This window comes from Pan paniscus, chromosome 15 (assembly GCF_029289425.2).
Source record: "Pan paniscus chromosome 15, NHGRI_mPanPan1-v2.0_pri, whole genome shotgun sequence".
In the NCBI taxonomy this organism is placed as follows: domain Eukaryota; kingdom Metazoa; phylum Chordata; class Mammalia; order Primates; family Hominidae; genus Pan; species Pan paniscus.
Window position 1 is genome coordinate 102,058,142 of NC_073264.2, and position 23,172 is coordinate 102,081,313.

The 23,172-nt window shown below is 39.5% G+C and overlaps 1 long non-coding RNA gene and 1 other non-coding gene across 4 annotated transcripts in view; both read left to right on the top strand.

The window, feature by feature from the left end:
• The window catches only part of LOC103784048 (uncharacterized), a 137,868-nt gene that overhangs the window by 20,481 nt on the left and 94,215 nt on the right, over positions 1-23,172 (top strand). For all 3 annotated transcript variants that reach the window (XR_010109783.1, XR_010109782.1, XR_004666313.3), the window contains exons 3-6: positions 3-68; positions 841-1,037; positions 4,138-4,209; positions 7,325-7,412. This is a non-coding gene — a long non-coding RNA (uncharacterized LOC103784048). The remainder of the gene's footprint in view (positions 1-2; positions 69-840; positions 1,038-4,137; positions 4,210-7,324; positions 7,413-23,172) is intronic.
• On the top strand, positions 5,056-5,112 carry MIR370 (microRNA mir-370). Its single transcript, NR_163067.1, has one exon. It is a non-coding gene; the product is annotated as a microRNA mir-370 (primary transcript).

Below are 23,172 nucleotides of genomic sequence, written 5' to 3' on the forward strand. Positions count from 1 at the left end.
AGTTGGCTTGGTCAAGTCAGTGTTCAAACTATCTCCTGCTCTTTCAAGGGGATCTGGGGCTCTAGAAGGTACGTATGGCTACACATTTAGGGGTTGAATATCTGCCTGGACCTTAAATGAGAAACTCAACCTCAGCAAACCTCAGTGTTCTCACTGAAAATGGGGCAAGTTCTGGGTCTCTCCTTGGGTCATTGAGAGGGTTAGAGCATTAACCCCTGAAGCCCCAGCCGCATGTCTAATATGTCAGAGACACTCAGCAAACAGTAGCTGCGAGAATGATTCTTTTTCCCAGAAACGTTTAAAGGGGAGTTGGGCAGGGGCAGGCAAAACATAGCTGGCTATTGTCCATAAAACAAAAGGCTCCTGGCAGTCCAGGTCCCCTGAGTGGTTAAAACAGCACATGCACTACATCCCAAAAAGGGCAGCCTACAGTCTGGGGGCTGGGTTCGCCTGGACCTCCTGGCTTGCCGTTTAGCTGCCTGACCTCAGCTGTTGTGACCTGGGACCAACAGGGGACCCCGGCAGGTGCCTATCCACTAGATGGCACTCTCTACTGTGAGTCCAGGGGGGACCACCACCCCAAACTGCTTTGGCCACTGCCCAGCCCTGGGTGCCACCGGAAGATGCACACCACTAAAACATCGCAGATAATTTCTAAAAAGCACTTCTCAACATGTCATGCAAAAGATGCGGTGGTTTATTTCCTTGCATAAATCCCAACCAGATTGCAGAAGCAGAGGGAATGAACATTTAATGACTTTGCTGAGGCCAGACACTAGTATGTCTACGCTCTCTTTAAATCCTCACCCCAGCGACATCTGATTTCCCTTCATTTTACAGATTAGAGGACTTTGAGAGGTTAGTGACTTGCTCAAGGTCGGCTAGGAAGCAAGACCCAGGATTCCAACTCAGGTCTGTGTGATTCCTCTGCAAAATGGAGAGGTGGAAGGATGGATGTCAGGTCTGATGGATGGATGGATGCCTACATCAAGATACATGCATAGATGGAGAGATGGCTGGCTACCTCACGAATGCTGGTAAGATGGATGAGTGAATTGAAGCACAGGTGGTGGAAGGAGAGAGGAATGAGAGAGGCTAGTCAATTTCCCACCAAGATCAAAGGCTTACTTGATCTTTGAAGAGAGGTTCCCTCTGAATGGAGCTTGCTGGTGAAGCTCCTGCCTTCTGTTCTGCTTCTGAGCGCACTGACTGGCTCAGGTGGCTCTGGGACAACAGGTGGGATGCCAGCTTACAGGGACCAAGTCCCAGCTGTGGTGCTGGAGCTGCTCAGTGGCAACTCTCCGTCTCTGCTGCTTTCACGCAGCACTGAGGAAGAGCAGGCATCCGCCTTTCCACTGGCTCTCCTGGATGACTAAGCCCTAAGCCCCAACCGCATACTCAGCCCTTCACTGGCACTTGGCATAATTTTATCTCCTCTAAATCATCACAGCCACCCTCCATGATAGCAGTTTCTATTCTCAATTAAGTGAAAAGGAAACCAAAGTTTAGGAGTGGTAAGTGACTTACCCAAAATCGTATAGGGAGGAAATGCAGACCCAGGATTTGAACTCGAGTCTTCTTTCCTTCCAAACTCATCCCCTCAACCTGTTTATTTCCTTTTCTCTATGACCATGTCTGAAGAAATCTGCCTTGGGGTTGTCTCATATTGGACTCACTCTCTTGATCTGTCAGTGAGCTGAACTTCTCGTCCAATCAAATCCAAGCTTATTTCCGAAGTAATATCTCTAGTGTATTCTATTTGTAGTGATCACACAGGCAAGGGCCACACATATCACTGGCATCCTACAGTACAATTAATCAAGTCAAATTAGATTCCTGGCATCTCATATTCTGACTGAATGCTAATGGTAGCAGATGTAAAAATGACTCCAGTGCAAGGCAAGGAGGGAGGGGACTGGATGTAGGGCTGAATGGCGAATCAGTAAGCCTTGCTGCAGACCTGGGTTAACATTAGCAGATAGGTTTTGAGAACCTGCTCATGGGCTAGGCCCTACTTCACGCATTCTAGGTGCTAAGGTTTCAATCTCAGCTTTGCCATTGACTACTTTTGTGAGTTTGGACAAGGTATTTAATTTCTGTGCCCCGTTTTCTTCAGTTGTACCAATAGTACCTTACTAATACCGATAGTACCTTACTAATGAGTACTTGAGGATTAAATGAGGCAAACATATAAATTCCTTAAAAGAGAACATTCCAGGCTGGGCATGGTGGCTTATGCCTGTAATCCCAGCACTTTGGGAGGCTGAGGTGGGAGGATCCCTTGAGCCCAGGAGTTCGAGACCAGCCTAAGAAACATAGGGAGACCCCAATGTCTACAAAATATTTAAAAATTATCTGGGTGTAGTGGTGCACATCTGTGGTCCTAGTTACCCGGGAGACTGAGATGGGAAGATTGCTTGGGCCTGGGAGGTCAAGGCTGTAGTGAGCCATGGTTGTGCCACTGCACTTTAGCCTGGGTGACAGAGGGAAACCCTGTCTCCAAAGAAAAAAAACAAAAACAAAAAAGAATGCTTTCCAGATGTTGAGCAATCAATAAATATTTACTTACAGTGAAAATTACAGTTGTTATAAGTATTGTTATTGAGGGGTCATTTGATATCATTGGCAGGTAAGAATCATTATCCACATTTTACCAGTAACTGAACAGGTGCTCAGAGAGGCCTGTGTGCTTGTCTTTGGAGAATGCATCAGTGAAATAGAAACAGACATACTAATCTAAAACTAGAAGTTCTAGTGATAGAAGTAAGAGTTCTACACAGCAAATGGGCATGATCCATCTAAAGAAAGATGAAGCCCTAAGAGAGGTGAGACTCCTGTGAAGGAATTTCCTTGCAGTATAGGGGCTTACACAGGGGTTGCATGGGAGCTGGGAAGAAGCTGAGTAGGTAAAAGGCAAGATAAATAATTACAGTCCTCTGAATCCAAGTTTCTGAGGTTGAAATTCATTAAACTTCATGGTTTCTAGCAGTAGTGGGCAAGGTTCCCCAGTTCTCAGATATGATTTCATTAAACTTCTTTCCCTTCCTATTTTTTGGGGGAGAAATAGTCACTTGAGAAATGTTTCTTGACTTGCTCTTTTGGAGGTGGCCAGTTGGAAAAATTCTGAGTCTCTTACCATGAGGGGCATGAGGACTGGGAAGCCTCCTCCTGTTTCTGGGGCAGCACATCTGTAACTGGAGCCTAGGTGGCATGTGGCTGCACATCACATGGGGTGCCTCTGGCGGGGTGCAATCGGATGCCCTAACAGCCAGGTGGGAGGAGATGGGTTTAGCATTGGTGCTGACTTGCTGGGCTGTGTTGAGGGTAAGCTGTGATCCCAGCATTGCCTGACTTCAGATTCTGTGCTAGTCCTGTAAGAACTGTTGCCCCTGCATCTCCTCCAAGATGGATAGTCTATTTATTCATCCAGGTCCAATGGTACATCCTGGGGATTCCCTCTGCTTCTGGGGCTGCCTGTGTGGGAGGTCAGAAAAACCTTTGCACCTCCCCGCCAGCCCCCGCCACGTGATTTATTCTCACACTCACATTGCGGGCTGGCAGTGGGACATTGCTGCCAAAACGAGGCTTCGGGAAGAAGTGGTAAGGCCGACTCTGGAGCGACACTGCCCAGGTTTGCCTCCTGGCTCAGCATCTCCTTGCTGTGTGACCACTTATAAGTCACCTAACTTCCCTGAGTCTCAGTTTCCTTAGGTATAAAATAGGACTAGTAATGCTTTGCTCAAATATCATCATCTCTGTGAGGCCTCCTCCCTGGTGTCACTCCCTACCCCCTTCCTGCTTTATTTTCCTCCCTAGTTCTTACCACTGTCTTTTATCCCATGCATTAGGCTTACCTTTTCTGATGATTTTCTGTTCCTATCTCCACCCACAGGGATGTTAATTCTCATGGAACGGGGATCTGTCCGTTTTGCTCACTACTGTATCCCTGGCACTTAGACCCAGCAACAGTACAAAGTGCATGCTCAGAAATTTTGGGGGAAAAATTTATGAGATACTATTGAATTGTATCCACCCCAGAGGAGTGTCAATGTATGCAAAGTAGGCAGTGTGGTGCTTGGTACAGAGTATGCATTCAATAAATATTGGCTAATTATGATTATTATGTCTAATTCACAGGACTGTTGTGAGAATCAAACAAGATAATGTATGCTGAGGCATGCTGTGAACACTACGTGCTGGGTACAGGAGGTACAATATTAATGATCCCTGCTGCTTGGAGGGAACTTGCACTTAAAATGTTATGCTTTTCATTTTCACACCACTTAGGAGGGAGGAAAGGCTGGTGGGATAATCGCCACCTGAGGCTCAGGGAGGGGACAGGCCTTCCCCAAGGCCTCACAGTATGAAGAAGGCAGGGGCAGGTCCCCACACTGGTGGTCTTCCCATGACTCCCTCATGACAGTCCCCCAATGGACAGATTGATGTGTAAATGACGTTATACACCTACACCATAACTCTATATAATATATAGAATTATTTTCAGGTCCCTGAGTTGCTCTGAGGCCAGTTGTGGCAGGTGGTACACACCCAGGACAGGGTGGGGGGAGGGGTAAGAAGGAAACTGGCTGTGTATCTTTGGTAAGGCCCATAGTGAAGCCTCTTTTGGTTTCTTGGAATCAAGTTGAACATCAAGAATCTCACTGCATAGACTTCCCCAAGGGCAGTCCCACTTCACAAAATGAATTTTCATTTTCCAAAGCACATCCCTTAGTTGGATTTCTGTTTTTCAGTGTATTTGTTTAAGCTCTGATGCCATGTCCAAAAAAGAACAGGCTCGAACAATTCCCTGCCCGAGTCCCAAACCCTTGGCTTGATCTGAGCATTGAGCTAATTCATTTCTTTGATCAAACTGGGGACTGTTTGAGCAGTGGGCTGGGCGTCATGGGACGGGGAAAGGGCGGGGTGTGCGCAGGTGTGCAAGGCGGGCTACTTGAGGGATGGGCGATAGTTCAGGTCACCCTCCGGTTGGACCCACGAGGGCGCTGCATTCCTCATTCTACAAATCGTACAAGTCGGGGCACAAGACAGAGAAGCCAGGTCACGTCTCTGCAGTTACACAGCTCACGAGTGCCTGCTGGGGTGGAACCTGGTCTGTCTGTCTGTCTAACACCAGAGCTCGGGCGCTGCTGCAGAGGGAGCCAAGATTTGGGTGAGGGAGGGGCTCAGAGGTGGGATGGAGGGTTTTTTTGTATTTTTTTTTAACCTGGTTGCCATTGGCTTGAAAATAATAACATAACTTTGCTTGGGGACTAGTGCTGCAACTATCTTGCTGATGGGGAAACAGGCACAGAGACGTTAGTTTGCTTTGCTGATGTCACCCAGCTCGTCTGGCATTGAGGCTGGATTTGGGAGATGGGTACTGAGGTGTGAGCATATGTGCTGCAACCACTGGGCCCACTGGCTCGTGGTGTGTGCGCAGGTGCAGATGGCTCAGCGATCTGGGTTTGAGGGCTTTTACCAATCCCCCAGCAGTGGGTGTACTCTGAACTCAAGCTTGTATATTTCACGCTCTCCCTCGACCCTTCTCTTTAGCCTTCACTGAGAACTCCTGCAAGCCACTGACCCATGGAAAATATTTAAGAATACATATATTACATATATGTTGTAAATTTATATATATATATATATCTGGAAAGGGATTGTATCCAGGAGATTTGGGAGTGATTGTTTAAGGTAGAGGGAGGCAGGGGCATGAGAGGGGGAGGGATGGAGGTGGGGACCACCAGTGGTAATTCTCGTGGGTGGTTTTAACAATCAATACAAGAAGAGAGAGGCATGCCAGCAGCAAGGACGGGAGTGGGTTGTAAACCAGGAATGGTGATTAATTCTTCACAACTGAGGGGCATTAAAAAAAGAGATCAGAGTGGTTCGTGGCTATTAATTTTGTTATTAAAAATAATCAAGGAATAAAGAAATAAGGTAATAAAGGCCTCGAATGGAACAATTCTGAGAATGTGTTCTGGGCAAAGGATTATGACTAATCCGGGTCTGGTAACCTGATATTAACAAACAAAAAAGGCCTCATAGGCTATTTTCTTTTTTTAACCGGCTTTATGTTCCATAGAATGGGCACACTGGGGTTTCTCTCCCAGAGAAGGTGAGTGCAGACAAATAAAAGCCGGCTTTGTGGGTGTTGATTGAACAGTTAAAAATGAATGAATGCGTAAATAAAACTAGAGACAGCCAAGTATGTACCAATGATGACAATGTGTTCCTCACTCCCCAGCTTTATAAATATATAATTGATAAATCAATATTGTATGTATTTGTATTGTATTTAAGTTGTACAGTGTGACATTTTGATATACATATATATTGTGAAATGATTACCATAATCAAGCGAATTAACATACCCATCACCTCATGTAGTTCCCTTTTTCCATGTGTGCAGTGAGAATACTTAAGGTCTACTCTTTTAGCAAATTTCAAGCATGAAATACATTATTGTTAACTATAGTCACCGTACTCTGCATTGGGTTACCAGAACTTACTCCTAACTGAAAGTTTGCATCCTCTCACTAAGATCTCCAGATTCCTCTCACTCCTGACCCCTAGTAACCACCTTTCTAGTCTCTGCTTCTATGAGGTTATTCCAAAACAAAAGCCAGGTTCTAGGCTGTTGAGGCTGAGGGTAGGAAGTGTATCAACAGGTATACAGAATAGTCATTGGTCTTGGGCTAAATGGTGACTTCAAGTGTAGTGGCTGCATAGTCAAAAATGAATTAGATGAGTACAAAAGTGACGAAATGAAAGAATGTCAAGAATGGACCACAAAGACAGTGTTTTATGACCTAAAGATTAAGATTCATCCATTTGTGTATAGTTGTGGACTATATAAAATAAAACAAGACTTTGACCTCAGTGAATAAGAAGTATTTGGATGTACTAATCAATATTTTTGGTCTGGGTCAGTGGTGGGTTCATCTGTGTTTGTTGTATTTAAAAAAATAAATGAAAACATTGAAAAGGGTGAGTAGGAATCAAATATGATTGTCACTCCAAGTCTGCGTCATCTGCATCCGTTAGGAAGAATATCTGGGTTGGTTCCTTCTTGGGTAAGATGCACAGGGACATATGTTTGTGATAGTCAAGATTCTTGTTTTTGATTAGAGTGGTGAATTAATACACACTCATTTGTAATAATACAAATTAATAAATGAATAATTGCAGAGAGCTATGCTTGGGCCAGTGGTGAGACTGTCATGAACCAAAGATTATGATTAATACTGTGCTTCTCACCTGATGGTCATTAAAAAAATCTAGGTTTTTTCATCCTTTTTAATATCAGCCTTGTGTTCCACAGAATGGAGGCTCCAGAGTGAAATTAATGACACTTTGTCGATGAAGATCTTGATTGTGACCTCTGGAAAATGAGCCGTGAACCAACCAATGTGAGTAATGTTTAGTGTTGTTGTTTTGAAGTTGGGTGGTTGGTTGATGGTTGTTTATTACATTATTGAACGTGAATCAATACATAAATAAGGTCAAAGATGACGGGCATGATGAGAATGTCATGAACCAAGGGTGATTAATTTCATATAGCGTAACTGTTACCAAATTAAAAAACAATATTACTGGGCTGTTCTCTGTAGCAAATGAGCAAAGAAAAAAAGGAACACACACACACTCACACATGTATACTACATATATTTCACATGTATCATGTGTTATGTTTATACATGTATCCTATATATATATCACATACGTAATATGTGTTATGTTTATTTTTCATATTTGCAGGCTGGGGTGGGTTTATATATGTTTATGGGGTAATTAAACATAAATGGATGCATGTATAAACAAGATCAAAGACAGTCAAGCATGGACTAATGAAGACAATGTATCATGATCTAAGATTTATGATTGCACAGCTCTGCAAATTGGAGAGACATTGAAACACAAATATTTATGCTGTTTCATTCATTTCAGTAGCATTCCACTATTAATTTATGCACTACACTTTTGCATGAACACTTCCCTATTGAAGAAGTTTGGGATGTTAAGTCGGTGGCAGAGAGTCACATAGGGAAGTAAGGTATTGGTCGTTTTCTGTTTGTTGAATAGGATTCGTGATTGTTCTTTCATGATTTTTGTTTAAAGCGATAAATAAAACTTAAAAGGGCCAAGCATAGATAATGAGGATAATATTTCATGTAAAGTGAGGCTTATTAATTAAATTCTACACAAGTAAAAGTCATTAAAAATGATCCAGGGTGTTTATTTTTCTAATAGTTGCTGTTTGTTGCACAGAATGGACAAATCATAGTTTATATAGTCATGCAGTATTTATGAGAATTTTGACTCTTACTTGGGTAGATAAGGTACTTAAAGAAAATGTAATTAATAGTTGACGTTGTTAAATCTTGGCTGGAGAGTTGTTTAAGGGTGTTCATAAATGAGTAAATGAATGAATGAACAAACACATGAATAAAACAAGAGAGGGCAAACATGGGACAAAGGTGATCATATCTCATTGTCGTAAATTCTTTTTATGTAGCTTCAGCATCCGTTTTCAACCTAAGTTTAACTTTCTCATTCCAGAAGCAGGCTTAGTCACCCTTGACACAGTTTGCAGTTATCCACCTCCTCCCAGTTCTTAATATGATAGATCCAGATAACTGCCTTGTACAGCCACCTCCAGGCTACTGCCTCCCTAAGGAACAGCTAGATACACTGACCCCACAGCCTATGTGGACCACACAGATATACTGGCTTGCTCTAAATGCACCAGTGAGAATTCTCTGCAGGAAACCTGCTTGGGAAATGCCATAGCCTGCAATACAGGCTTTCCCCTTCCCGCTGGCCCTGTGAGGCATGCAGGATCTGTAAGTAATAAACTGCTTCTGTTGTTTCATTTTATGTGTTTGTTGAGTTGCTTCCTCTGTGTCTCATCTGACCAACACACTTGAATTGAACTTCTTTCCTGGTCAGGGATCTCCTAGAGAATGGCTATCTTGGCAGGAATAGACTAGATGTAGGTCAGACAAGAACCACAGGGGGACTGCCAGTGTAAATGAGTTTCCTATGAGAGGGACACCTGGTAATGGATAGGATGCTTAGGCATTAGACTGTCTGCTGGGATAAAGACGTATCCCATAAAAGACACGCTGTAAACACCCATGACCACCTCTCCTGCATCCCCATCAGGCAGAGCTAGAATTTATATTCACTCTTTTGAGACAGACCTCAAGACCATGTTAGAAGAAAGTACAACACTCATCATCCTAGAATTATGATTATTCCAATTCAGTTCATCCAAGGTCCCTTTAAAAATGCACTGGTTAAAGAGTCAGTTAATATTCTTTTTTTTTGCATGGTGGCATGTTGGATGTTGATTTTAGTACTAAAAATAAATAAATAATTACCTAAGTGTGTAAAATAAACAAAAGGCCAAAACATGGACTGGTGATGAGAATGGTCCAAGAATGAAAGCATTATAGTTAATTAAATTCTGACTGCCATACAAATAACCTACCCTGTTTCACTTCCTTTACCAGCTGTTTTGTATTTCATTTTGTACATGAACATAGTTTATTTACACGTTTGCCCATAAATAGAAATCTGGGCTATTTACTCTGACCAAGGAGCACACAAAGAGATGAAAGATGATGTCAGTGTTCTATTAGTGGAGTAACAGATTGGATTTATGATTGCTCATTGCAACTTCTTTAGAAATGATCAAATCAAATAAAAGAGTGTCAGCATAAACCAATGATGTTTCATGAAGCAGAGATCATGATTAATCCAATTAGGTTCATTAGAAAAAGTTCTAGAATATAACCTAAGAGTATTTTCTAGTATTGCCCAATGGAACTTTCTTTCTTTTTTTTTTTTTTTTGCCTTGAGACAGGTCTCACTCTGTTGCCCAGGCTAGACCTCCCTGTGCTCAGGTGATCCTCCCACCTCAGCCTCCTGAGTAGCTAGGACTACAGGTGTGCACCACCATACCCAGCTAATTTTTGTATTTTTTGTGGAGACAGGGTTTCCCCATGTTGCCCAGGCTGGTCTTGAACTCCTAGGCTCAAGCAGTTCACCGGCCTTGGCTCCCAAACAGCTGGTTACAGGTGCAAGCCACCATACCCGTCCGCAGTAGAACTTTCCGCAGTGATGGAAATGTTCTGTAATCTGTTCTGTACAGCATGGTAGCTACTAGTCCATGTGATTATTGAGTCCTTGAAATGTGGCTGGCGTTCATGAGTAACTGAATTTTTAATATTACTTAATTTTTATTAATTTAAATTTAAATAGTCACATGTGGCTACTGGCCCATGCAAGTCTGATATCCAGTGGGGCAGTCAAATTTTAAAGCTACTACATTAGTCAGTTGTGTTAGGTGGTTGGTTCATGGCAGTTTTTTGAATATTAAATATGAATACATAAATACAAAAGTTAAATAAAAGTTAGTTATGGGCCAGTGTATTAGTCTGTTTTCATGCTGCTGTTAAAGACATACCCAAGACTGGGAGGAAAAAGAGGTTTAATTCGACTTACAGTTCCACATGGCTGGGAAGCCTCAGAATCATGGTGGGAGGTGAAAGGCACTTCTTACATGGTGGAGGCAGGAGAAAATGAGGAAGATGAAAAAGCGGATACCCCTGATAAAAGCATCAGATCTTGTGAGACTTATTCACTACCATGAGAACAGTATGGGGGAAACCACACCCATGATTCAAATTATCTCCCACTAGGTCCCTCCCAAAACATGTGGGAATTAAGGGAGTACAATCAAGATGAGACTTGGGTGGGGACACAGAGCCAAACCATATCATTCTGCCCCTCGTCCCTCCAATCCATCTCACATTTCAAAACCAATCATGCCTCCCCAACAGTCCCCCAAAGTCTTAACTCATTTTGGCATCCAAAAGTCCACAGTCCAAAGTCTCATCTAAGACAAGGCAAACCCCTTCTGCCTATGAGTCTATAAAATCAAAAGCAAACTATTTACTTTCTAGATACAATGGGGGTACAGATATTGGGTAAATACAGCCATTCCAAATGGGAGAGATTGGCCAAAACAAAGTGGTTACAGGGCCCATGCAAGTCCGAAATCCAGTGGGGCAGTCAAATTTTAAAGCTCCAAAATGATCTCCCTTGATTCCAGGTCTCACACAGGTCACACTGATGCAAGAAGTGGGTTTCCATGGTCTTGGGCAGCTCCTCCACTGTGGCTTTGCAGGGTATAGCCTCCCTACTGGCTGCTTTCACAGGCTGGCGTTGAGTGTCTGTGGGTTTTCCAGTCACATGGTGCAAGCTGGTGGATCTACCATTTTGGGGTCTGGAGGATGGTGGCCCCCTTCTCACAGCTCCACTAGGTGGTGCCCCAGTAGAGACTCTGTGTGGGGCCATCAACCCCACATTTCCCTTCTGTGCTGCCCTAGCAGAGGTTCTCCATGAGGGCCCCACCCCTGCAGCAAACTTCTGCCTGGGCATCCAGGTGTGTCCATACATCTTCTGAAATCTAGGCAGAAGTTCCCAAACTTGAATTCTTGACTTATGTGCACCCTCAGGCTCAGCTCAGCACCATGTGGAAGCTGCCAAGGTTTAGGGCTTGCACCCTCTCAAACCATGGGCGGAGTTTTACTTTGGCCCCTTTTAACAATGGCTGGAGTGGCTGGGATGCAGGATACCAAGTCCCTAAGCTGCATACAGCATGGGGACTGTGGGCCCAGCCCACAAAGCCATTTTTTTCCTCCTAGGCTTCTAGGTCTGTGATGGGAGGGGCTGCCATGAAGACCTGTGACATGCCCTGGAGACATTTTCCTCATTGTCTTAGGGATTAACATTCAGCTCCTTGCTACTTATGCAAATATCTACAGCTAGATTGAATTTCTCCTCAGAAAAAGGGTTTTTCTTTTCTACTGCATAGTCAGGCTGCAAATTTTCTGAACTTTTATGCTTTTTCCCTTTTAAAATGGAATGCTTTTAATAGCACCCAAGCCCCCTTTTGAATGCTTTGCTGCTTAGAAATTTCTTCCACCAGATACCATAAATCATCTCTCTCAAGTTCAAAGTTCCAAAAATCTCTAGGGCAGGGGCAAAATCCTGCCAGTCTCTTTGCTAAAACATAACAAGAATCACCTTTGCTCCAGTTTGCAAAAGGATACTTAGGCATTAGACTGGCATATTAGGAGATAGTTCCTCATCTCCATCTGAGACCACCTCAGCCTGGACCTTAATGTTCATGTCACTATCAGCATTTTTGTCAGAGCCATTCAACAAGTCTCTAGGAGGTTCCAAACTTTCCTACATTTTCCAGCCTTCTTCTGAGCCCTCCAAACTGTTCCAACTTCTGCCTTTTGGAACTGTTACACAGTTCCAAAGTCAATCACACATTTTTGGGTATCTTTTCAGCAACAATCCCCACTCCTGGTACCAGTTTACTGTATTAGTCTGTTTTCATGCTGTTGATAAAGACATAACCGAGACTGGGAGGAAAAAGAGGTTTAATTTGACTTACAGTTTCACATGGCTGGGGAGGCCTCAGAATCATGACGGGAGGTGAAAGGCACTTCTTACATGGTGGCGGCAAAAGAAAATGAAGATGCACGAGTAGAAACCTCTGATAAAGCCATCAGATCTCATGTGACTTATTCATTACCATGAGAGCAGTATGGGGGAACCACCCCCATGGCTCAAATTATCTCCCACCAGATCCCTCCCACAACATGTGGGAATTATGGGAGTACAATTCAAGACGAGATTTGAATGGGGACACATAGCCAAGCCTATCAGCCAGTAATGGGAATGTTCCTTGAAACAAACATGATTAATCCAGTTCTGTACAATTGAGACTCACTGGCAAAAAATGTCTTTCATTCTTGAAAAAACAACATAGGCTTATTCATTTATTTTATGACTATTGAGCAGTACATGAATGTGTACCCCATAGTTTCTGTGAACATTTCTCTAATGTTGAAGGTCTATGTATCTTGGTGGTAAAGCATCAAAAAGTTATTGTCAAAATCATAGTTAGTGTGTTGAATAGTGGCTTTGTGGATATTCATCATAGGAAATTATTTACTTCAAAAATGATTAATAAACACTAGAAATTCCATTGCATGTGGCAAGGATCATAACGTGACAGAGACCAGGGTTTGTGATTAATTTAAGTCACTACAAGTGTAGTCCATAAATAAAAGATCTCTTGTGTTACATTTGTTAGTGAGGAACATGTAGACAGATGCAACTCATTGTCGATATACATAAAGAAGCCTAAGCATGGACCAGTGATGAAAGTGTGTCGTGAACCAAATATTATATCCATACATTTCTCAACAGATGAAGTCCATTATATAAAGGTTTCTGTTTCTCCAGTTATGGTTAAGGATGAAAAGATTATCTATCTATCTATTCATCTATCTATCTATTATCTATCTATCTATCTATCTATCTATCTATCTATCTATCTACCTACCCACCTATCTATTATATATCTATCTATCTCTATAATATACTACTGTTTTTCTTGGTTTTGATGGTAGATTCGTGGTGTTTTACTTGATTATATTATAAAAATCAATAAGTGAATACATTTTTAAAATTCAAAGACCTTAAATAAATAGGTTATCTGTCTTCTATATGGTAAATATTCTATAGACACGAAGGTCACAAGAACCACTCCCACTTACAAAAAGAATAGGAGGCACTGAGCAGTGCCACCCCACGGCAACTCCGTAGTCCTGCTGGGCAGATGATGTGGGCTCTCCTTACCTGGGCCTGTCACTCATATAAGTGGGGACACATAGAGAGGGGTTTGTAATGGTCATCATTCTCATTTTTATTTTAGGTAATTCACTCAATGGTGTTCATTAAGTTAATAATTGAAATAATCAATTGATTAAGTCAATTAAGAATGAAGTGTTAATTGTGGGTCAGTGGTGAGAAAGAGGGCCAGCCATGGACCAATGTTGAGAATGTGGCACAAGCCAAGGATTATGGTCGATCCAGTATATTAAAATTTTAATATTTCTTTAAAAAGTTTAAATCTAGTCTCTTTCACACCTTTTCACACCTGCTTTCTCTTCTACAGAGTGAGTGCACCGCAGGTGATCAGCTATTCTGTAATGATGAGGGCCGGGCTGCTTTCTCTGTGGGCAAGGAGCATGGAGGCTGATGACAGGACAGTCAGGGTCCTTGTTCTTGGTTTGGATTATTTGCTCATGGATGTTGACTGTATTATTTAAAAGAAATAAATAGCTCTACATATTAAAATATCACAGAACATGCATGGACCAATGATGAGAATGTTATATGAATCAGTGTTCATGATTAATCCAATTCAACACCACTTCTATTAAGAGTACAGTCAGGCTATTTTATTTGTGCTGCTGGCAGTTTAATATTCATATACATTTTACATCACTGTTGATTTAAACAGTACTCCATTGATATACACCTATGCCATTAACTGCTTAAGAGGGTATCACATAGGAAGATTGAAAGTAATTATCAGTATTCTATTGGGCAAGAAGATGGTGGATTTATAGTAGCTCATTGTGTCATCTTTGAAATATAGACAAATTAAAAGAAAGAGGGCTAAGGATGGGCCAGTGATAATTGTGGCATTGCTATGTATGAAGAATGTTGATTGATCCATTGATCCATGTGTGTCATACTGAGATGCATTATAGGAAGAGATCTAATGTATTATCTCTGTGGGAAATTAGATTATAGACATGCACTGTCTAGTATCATCAGTGCTAACCACTGGAGCTACTGTGCACTTGGAATGTGACTAGTCTAATCGACATGTGATCTACATGGAAAAATACACACCGAGTTTAGAAGCCTCAATATGAAAAAGGTAAAATATTTCTAGAATTATTTATGTTTATTAAATGATAGTATTTTAGATATTGGGCTAAATAAAATACACAATTACAGTTGATTTCATCTTTTTCTTTTTACTTTTTAAATATTGTAGCTTCTAGAAAATTTACAAGTATTCGTGTAGGTGGCATTATATTTTTTATTGCTCAGCACTGCTATAATCCAATGAGAGGAATATTCAATTTTATGTTTTTCTAATCCATGGGTACTGATTGTATTATTATTGGCTAATCAGTGATGAATCAATGACAAGTGAATAAATGAATGAGGAAAAAATGGGAACAGCACATGCTAAACATTAAAGTGTATACTGCTGAAACAAGGATTATTTTCCTTTTTTTCTTTTTTTTTGAGACAGAGTCTCACTCTGTCACCCAGGCTGGAGTACAGTGGCGCAGTCACAACTCACCACAGCCTCGACCTCTAGGCTTAAGCAATCCTCCTGCCTCAGCTTCCCTAGTAGCTGGGACCACAGGCTCATGTCACCACACCTGGCTAATTTTTTTGTATTTTTTGTAGAGATGAGGTTTCACCATGTTGCCTAGGCTGGTCTCAAATTCCTGGGCTCAAGTGATCCACCCGCCTTGGCCTCCCAAAGCGCATGAGCCACTGTCTGGCCTATTATAAGTAGTTTTTATTAAGCACCAAAACCCGTAAAAATAATGGCTATGGTTTAATGGTTAATTCTTTTAGGTAAGGATGGTTAGTTTGTTTAGGTAAGGAAGACATGAAAAGATCATGTAATAATCGATGCTGTTCTATTTTGTTGGTGGTGTCTTGCTAGTCTTCAGTTTTTTGTTTCAAAGAAAATTACTGACATTAACAAATACCTGATTAAGTAGCTGACTAAATGGAAGAGGATCAAGCATGGCAAGTGCTGAGTGAGGATTAATCCATGTAGGCACTACTGAAATCCACTGTAAGAGATACCCAGTCTCTTACCTTCATAGATGGGCCTGTAGCAGGGTCTTGATCTTAACCCTTTTATGCCTCATGGTAGTGATTACATTAGTATAGTGTAAGTGAATCGATGAGTAAATCATTAAACAAATTGAACAAATGTATAAACGAACTTTTTTTTTTTTTGGAAAGGGAGTCTTACTCTGTCGCCCAGGCTGGAGTGCAATGGCGCGATCTCGGCTCACTGCAACCTCTGCTTCCTGGGTTCAAGCGATTCTCCTGCCTCAGCCTTCTGAGTAGCTGGGATTACAGGTGCCTACCACCATGCCCAGCTAATTTTTGTATTTTAGTAGAGACAGGGTTTCATTATGTAGGTCAAGCTGGTCTCGAACTCCTGACCTCAAATGATCTGCCCACCTAGGCCTCCCAAAGTGCTGGGATTACAGGTGAGCTTATTAAACAAGTGTGTAAATGAATAAAAAAAGAAAGCCAAGCATGAACCAATGGATTATTATTATGTTTTTGAAGCATTGAAGTCAATAAAATACACACAAGCCCAGGGCTGGATGGTTGCTCTTACTTCTAAGGGAAAGATTTTTACATAAAGAAGAAAATGGAAGAAGGCCAGTGTTGAGAATGTGTCAGGTGATAAGAATTAATATTAATCCAGTTCTAGTCATTGAGTTCATTGAATAACAATGAGAATGAAGATCTAGTTGATTATCTCTGTGGGTGATGGGCAGATTGACAGATGTTAGTTTTATTCAGAGTTTTTGAACAGTTTCTTTGGATTCTCAGCTATGGATTGTAAGGGAATGAATGAATAAGTTTATATCACAATAAGTTAAAAGAGGACAGATGACAGACCAGTGATGGTCATAAATTTTGAAGCAAGTATTAGGATAATACATTTCTATACTGCTGATGTCCATATAAAGGATACAATGTCTGGACTCCTAAATGCTTAATGTTCACAGATGTGTTCTTGTTATAGTCAGTTTTGGATGCTGGTAGATTTATCCTTCTTAATTTTCTTTCGAAAGATAGATATGAGATTAAATTAACCTATTACAAATTAAATAGTAAATAAGCAAATAGATGAATACATAAAGAGGGTCAAGAAGGATTTGTCAATTAAATAAAATTTTATTTTATTTTAAGAATAAAATAAAACTTAAAAAAAGAATGAGCATTGGTGAAAATGTACCCTGAAACAAAATTTAAGATCAATATAATTCTGAACAAGTGGGTTCCACTAAAAAACAGATGGAAGAAAATAACTTCATTCAGTTTACAATTGTTTAATATGTCATTTTTTCACCACTCTTAATTTACACATTCTGCCATTGATAAAGATTTAGGTTTCTAAGCTATTGACAGAGAAAACACAAGTAAGGAAAAAAATGTTGTCAGGGAAGTAAAACAAGTGGTTCCTTTATGTTCTTTGTTAAATGTTTAAAATTTGAAAAAGTTGAGGAAAGGCTAGAGAAAGAGGGCCCTGCCTGGACCACATTGAGTGTGGGACTGTATAAGGATTTTGGTTGGTCCATATGTGTAACAGTGAGATCCACTGTAGAAGGAGATTTGGTGGATTAGCTCTTGGAGAAATTAGCCTACATCCATCAGTTATAATATTCATATATCTTATTCTTGCTTTGTTGTGATTCATGAATATTGATGAAGCAATTTTTGTCAATTAATGAATTAAATCAATAAACAACTGTATAAATAAATTAAAATGTCTCAAAACTAAACCAATGATAAGTACCCTGAGGTGCTTGAATCAAGGATTTTGATTAAACTATATGACTCTAGGTCCATTATAAAAACAAACCTAATTTACTGCCTCAGTGGGACATGAGCTTGTAGCTGCAGTGAGGAATATAGGCATCTCGTGCTTGGGATTTTGCACATCTGATATGAACCCTATTATTAGTAGTAAATCAGTGCATGAGTAAATAAAGACACATACCAATGAATTCAGCCAAAGAGGGCTGGATATGCACCAATTATGAGAGTATTATTCTAAGTAAATGAAGGAAGGGATTATTTATTTGCTTATTTATTTTTTATTGACAGAATACTTTTTTATTATCTATAGCATCAAGAACAATAATTCCTTCATAGCAATGACAAAATAAAACTATAATAATAAAATAATAAAAAATAATAAAAATGTTAGCAGTATAGCTAACAATTGTTTACTATATATTAATCACTGAGCAATTTTTTTAAAATTTTCTATTTTTATTTCAATAGTTTTGGGGGAACAGGTGGTTTTTGTTTACATGGGTAAGTTCTTTAGTGGTGATTTTGGAGATGTGGGCGCACCTGTCACCTGAGCAGTGTACAGTGTACCCAATGTGTAGTCTTTTATTCTTCATCCCCTACCAGCCTTCCCCCTGAGTCCCCAAAGTTTATTATGTCATTATTATGCCTTTACATCCTCACAGCTTAGCTCCCACTTATAAGTAAGAACATACAATGTTTGGTTTTATTCCTAAGTTAATTCACTGAGAATAATGGTCTTCAACTCCATCCAGGTTGCTGCGAATGCCATTATTTCGTTCCTTTTTATGGCTGAGTAGTATTCCACAGTTTGTGTGTGTGTGTGTATATATATATATATCACATTTTCCTTATCCACTTGCAGATTGTTGGGCATGTAGGCTGATTTCATATTTTTAAAATTGTGAATTGTGTTGCTATAAACATGTGTGTGCAAATGTCTTTTTCATGTAATGACTTCTTTTCCTCTGGGTGGATACCCAGTAGTGGGATTGGTGGGTTAAATGGTAGTTCTACTTTTAATTCTTTAAGGAATCGCCATACTTTTTTCCATACTGCTTGTACTAGTTTGCATTCCCACCAGCAGTGTAAAAGTGTTCCCTTTTCACCACATCCATGCAAACATTGATTAACTTTTGATAGTTTAATTATGGCCATTCTTGCAAGACTAAGGTGGCATCCCACTGTGGTTTTAATTTGCATTTCCCTGGTAATTAGTGATGTTGAGCATTTTTCATATGTTTTTTAGGCATTTGTTTATCTTCTTTTGGGAATTATCTATTCATGTCCTTTGCCCACTTTTTGATAGATTTTTTTTTTTGTTTTTTGTTTTTTTGCTGATTTGTTTGGGTTCCTTGTAGATTCTGAATATTAGTCCTTTGTCAGATCATAGTTTGTGAATATTTTCTCCCACTCTGAGAGGTGTCTGTTTACTCTGCTGATTATTTCTTTTGCTGTGCAGAAGCTTTTTAGTTTCATTAGGTCCCATCTATTTATTTTTGTTTTTGTTGCATTTGTTTTTGCGTTCTTGATCATAAACTCTTTGCCTAGGCCAATAACTAGAAGAGTTTTTCTGATGTTATATTGCAGAGTTTTTATGGTTTCAGGTCTTAGATTTTAAGTCTTTGATCCATTTTGAGTTGGCTTTTGTTTAAGGTGTGAGAGATGATGATCCAGTTTTATTCTTCTACACGTGGCTTGCCAATTATCCCAGCAGCATTTGTTGAATAGGGTGTCCTTTTCCCACTTTATGTTTTTGTTTGCTTTGTTGAAGATCAGTTGGCTGTAAGCGTTTGGTTTTATTTCTGGGTTCTCTCTCCTTTTCCATTGGTCTATGTGCCTATTTTTATACAAGTATCATGCTGTTTTGGTGACTATAGCTTTGTAGTATAGTTTGAAGTTGGGCAATGTAATGCCTCCAGATTTGGTCTTTATGCTTAGTATTGCTTTGGCTATGTGGGCTCTTTTTCAGTTCTATATGAATTTTAGGATTATTTTTCTAGTTCTGCGAAGAATGATGATGGTATTTGGATGGTAATTGCATTGAATCTGTAGATTTCTTTTGGCAGTATGGCCATTTTCACAATATTGATTCTATCCATGCATGAACGTGGGATGTGTTTTCATTTGTTTGTGTCATCTATGATTTCTTTCAGCAGTGTTTTGTAGTTTTCCTAGTAGAGATCTTTCACCTCTTTGGTTAGGTATATTCCTAAGCACTTTTTTGTTCTTGTTCCAGTTGCTGTAAAAGGGATTGAGTTTTTGATTTGATTCTTAGCTTGGTTATTGTTGGAGTATAGCAGTCCTACTGATTGCATGAAAGGGATTATTTAAAAGAGGACAAACATAGATGAATAAAGTTAATGTATCATTAAAAATGTTCATATAAATAAAAGGGGACTAGGGTTCTGCACACTGTGGATAAAGAACATAGAGTCAGTTATTTGTAATAATATTGTAGGCCATTTTGCATTTTCCTTGAAGAAAATAAAAATACTAACAAATTATTCCATGAGTGAATAAAAAATAAACAAATAAATGGATTCATAAATTAGGATCAAACATGGACCATTGGTGAAAATGTGTTAAGAAATGGGGACATAAATTTATCCAATTCTGATCAAGGAAGACCTATAAAAAAGATCACCTTGGTTCTTACCTATGTGGGTGGGGCTTAAGTGATAGAATTTGGAACATGCATAGTTTTTTATTATTTTTTTTAGGGCACAGGTTCGGGAGTTTTCACTATATTGCCTAAATTAGTAATTAAAAAAAGTCAATAAATAAAATCAGGGCCATTCTTGGGCTAATGATGGGAATTTGACAAAAACTGGAGTTTTTTTTTTCCATAAATTTGGTACAACAGGACTTAGGTCCCTTAAAAAAAATCTAAATCTGTGCTGCTTCTTGAATTTTCTAAAATCTAGTTTTTACTCCACATTCTGTATGCCAGATCTGACTTATTTGTTATCCAATGATGAAGATCATGGCTGTCACTTATGTGGATAAGAAGCAGAGAGGCACGTTAAGTAACAGAGTTCTTGTTCTTGCTTTGAAGGGGGCTATTCATGTTGTCCATGGAATTAATTCAAGGGAATGAATGGCTACCACAAACATAAATAGAATTTAAAAATGCTGAGAGAGTGGATGTGAAGTGTTCTCACCACAAAAATAGCAACTACGAGAAGTAATGGTTATATCAATTAGCTAGAGTTAGTCATTCGACAATGTATATATACCTCAAAACATCATGTCGTATGCGATAAATACACATAATTTTATCTGTCAATTAAAAATAAAATAATAAAATCAAAACCAATTAAACAATGCCATGCATGGGCAAATATTGGGAATATGTAATGAACCATAGGTTAAGATGAATTCATTTTAGTACAGCTGATGTCCCTTACAAAGATGAATTTATTTTGGTACAACTGAAATCCCTTACAAACATAATTGGAGGGGGTTGTATTCATTTTCACAGTTGCTTAATATTCTACTCTATTGTGCACCGTATTTTAAGAAGCTTTCTCTATTGATAAAGATCTAGGCTTTTTCATTGTTGGGGAGGGAGCACCTACAAATACTGAATAAATTGCCAGTGTTCCAGTTGTGGAATGAGGTGATAGGGTGTTCATTGTACTGCTATTAAGTTATGAGTAAATTAAGCGAAAGACGATTGAGCAAAGAGCAGTAGCACACGGGATGGGTAGGAAGCAAGGTTATCAATTAATTATAGGCACAGTCTGAGGCCCAATTAAAAAGAGATCTTGTCTACCAGCTCTGTGGGAAACAAGCCTGGAAATAGCATTCTGCAGCAGTCAGAGGTCTTGTTCTTGGGTTTTTGTGATTCATGGATATTAAATTATTTTGTGGGTGAAACCATGAATGAAATAATATGCATAATCAATAAACAGTGCATAAGTAAATACATGAGGAAAAAGTGAGTGATGAATAGTTCTGTGGCATATGAATCATTAATTTTGATTAAACCCTAAACTCTGAAGTCCATTAGAAAGAGACCTTGCTGTTCTCTGTAAGAGAGTGGAATTCAGAGTAAAAGTTCAGTTTCTTGGGCTTTAGTGCTTCCTAGGTAGGGATCATAAATGAATCAATGAATGCATTAACAAAGAAATGTGTAAGTGAAGATAAAGACTGTCATATGTGGACCATTTATGAGAGCATGTCATGAAACAAGTATTTCTAGGAATATATTTGTAGAATACTGAATTTCAATATAATATATAGGCAAAAGCTGTCATTTGGAGTACATAGGAGCTGCAGACACACAGAAGCACATGGACAGATGCATCTAAGTGTCCATGTTGGCATTCTGGATTGGTAAGAGGTTGCTAGCTGTCAGCTTATTGAGAAGGAAAAATATTTACACAAACAAAAGATTACATGACTGTAATAGAAAAGGAGCAAATATGTGCCAATTTGAGGATGTGTTACATGACACCAGTTATGATGGATCTGATTGTATCCACTGAATTTTATAAAAAACGACAAAAAATGGCAAGGGATAGAGTCGGTTATTTCTATGGGTTGTTTTGTTTTGTGTTCAAGTTCAAGTGTAGAGTCTGGGATCTCTGGTAATTATATATTGTTTTTTAAGTTGAATGAATATAATTATATCTCAAGGGCCAACTCTGGACAGTGTGGAGCATGTGATGTGGAATAAAGCTTATGACTAATCCCGTTCTACCCTACTGGTGTCCTTATAGAGAAAGTAGGATCTAGGCGCTTCTAACTTGGGTTAACTTGGGTTAAGTTCATAGAGAGGGATCATAGAATATTTCAGTTCTGGGCTGCTGGTGGGTTTACCATATTTTATTGAGAGAGGGCCAAACACGAACCAATATTCAGAATGTGTCGTATGACCAGGGTTATAATTAATCCAACATTATTTAGTGAGTTTTATTTTTAAGAAAATTAAAAGAGGATTTTTTGGGCTGTAGCTATGGGCTATGAATATGTAGGCAGATATTGACAGTTCTTAACCTTTGTCTTGGAGTCCATTGTTATTGATATGTTGTTCTCAGGGAATAAAGGAGGTTATTCATATCTAGATCAATTATTTAAGAGAAGGCCAAGCATGGGCCAGTGAGGAACAGGTGTTATGAACCAAAGATAATGATTACTCCAGTTATACTCTAATGTTGTCCAGATAAATAGAGCTCCAGGTTGCCCCTGCTTTGGATAAAGCACACATTGAAATTTCTGTGGAGTAATTCTTTAGAAAAACAGATATGTAATTTATTCCATGCATAATTGTATATATGAGTAAATAAGTGAATCACTAGACATGTAAATCAGAAAGATTTTGCATCATTAATGAGAATATGCCATAAAACAAAGGTTTACGTTTATCTAATTTAGCACAAGTGAGATCCACTAAAAGTGATCACCTATCTGGTAAATTTATGGATAGGGAGTATGTAGACAGATATTTATCATAGATATGGCTCTTATTCTCATGTTGATATTCATTGTATTTAAAAGCCCAAACTACACAAGTCAATAAATAAGGAGTGCCATTTTTGGGCAATGATGAGATGATGGAAGTTTATGATTAATCTAATACTGCCAAACAAATTTCCATTAAAAAGTCTAACTGTAGGGTCTTTCTTT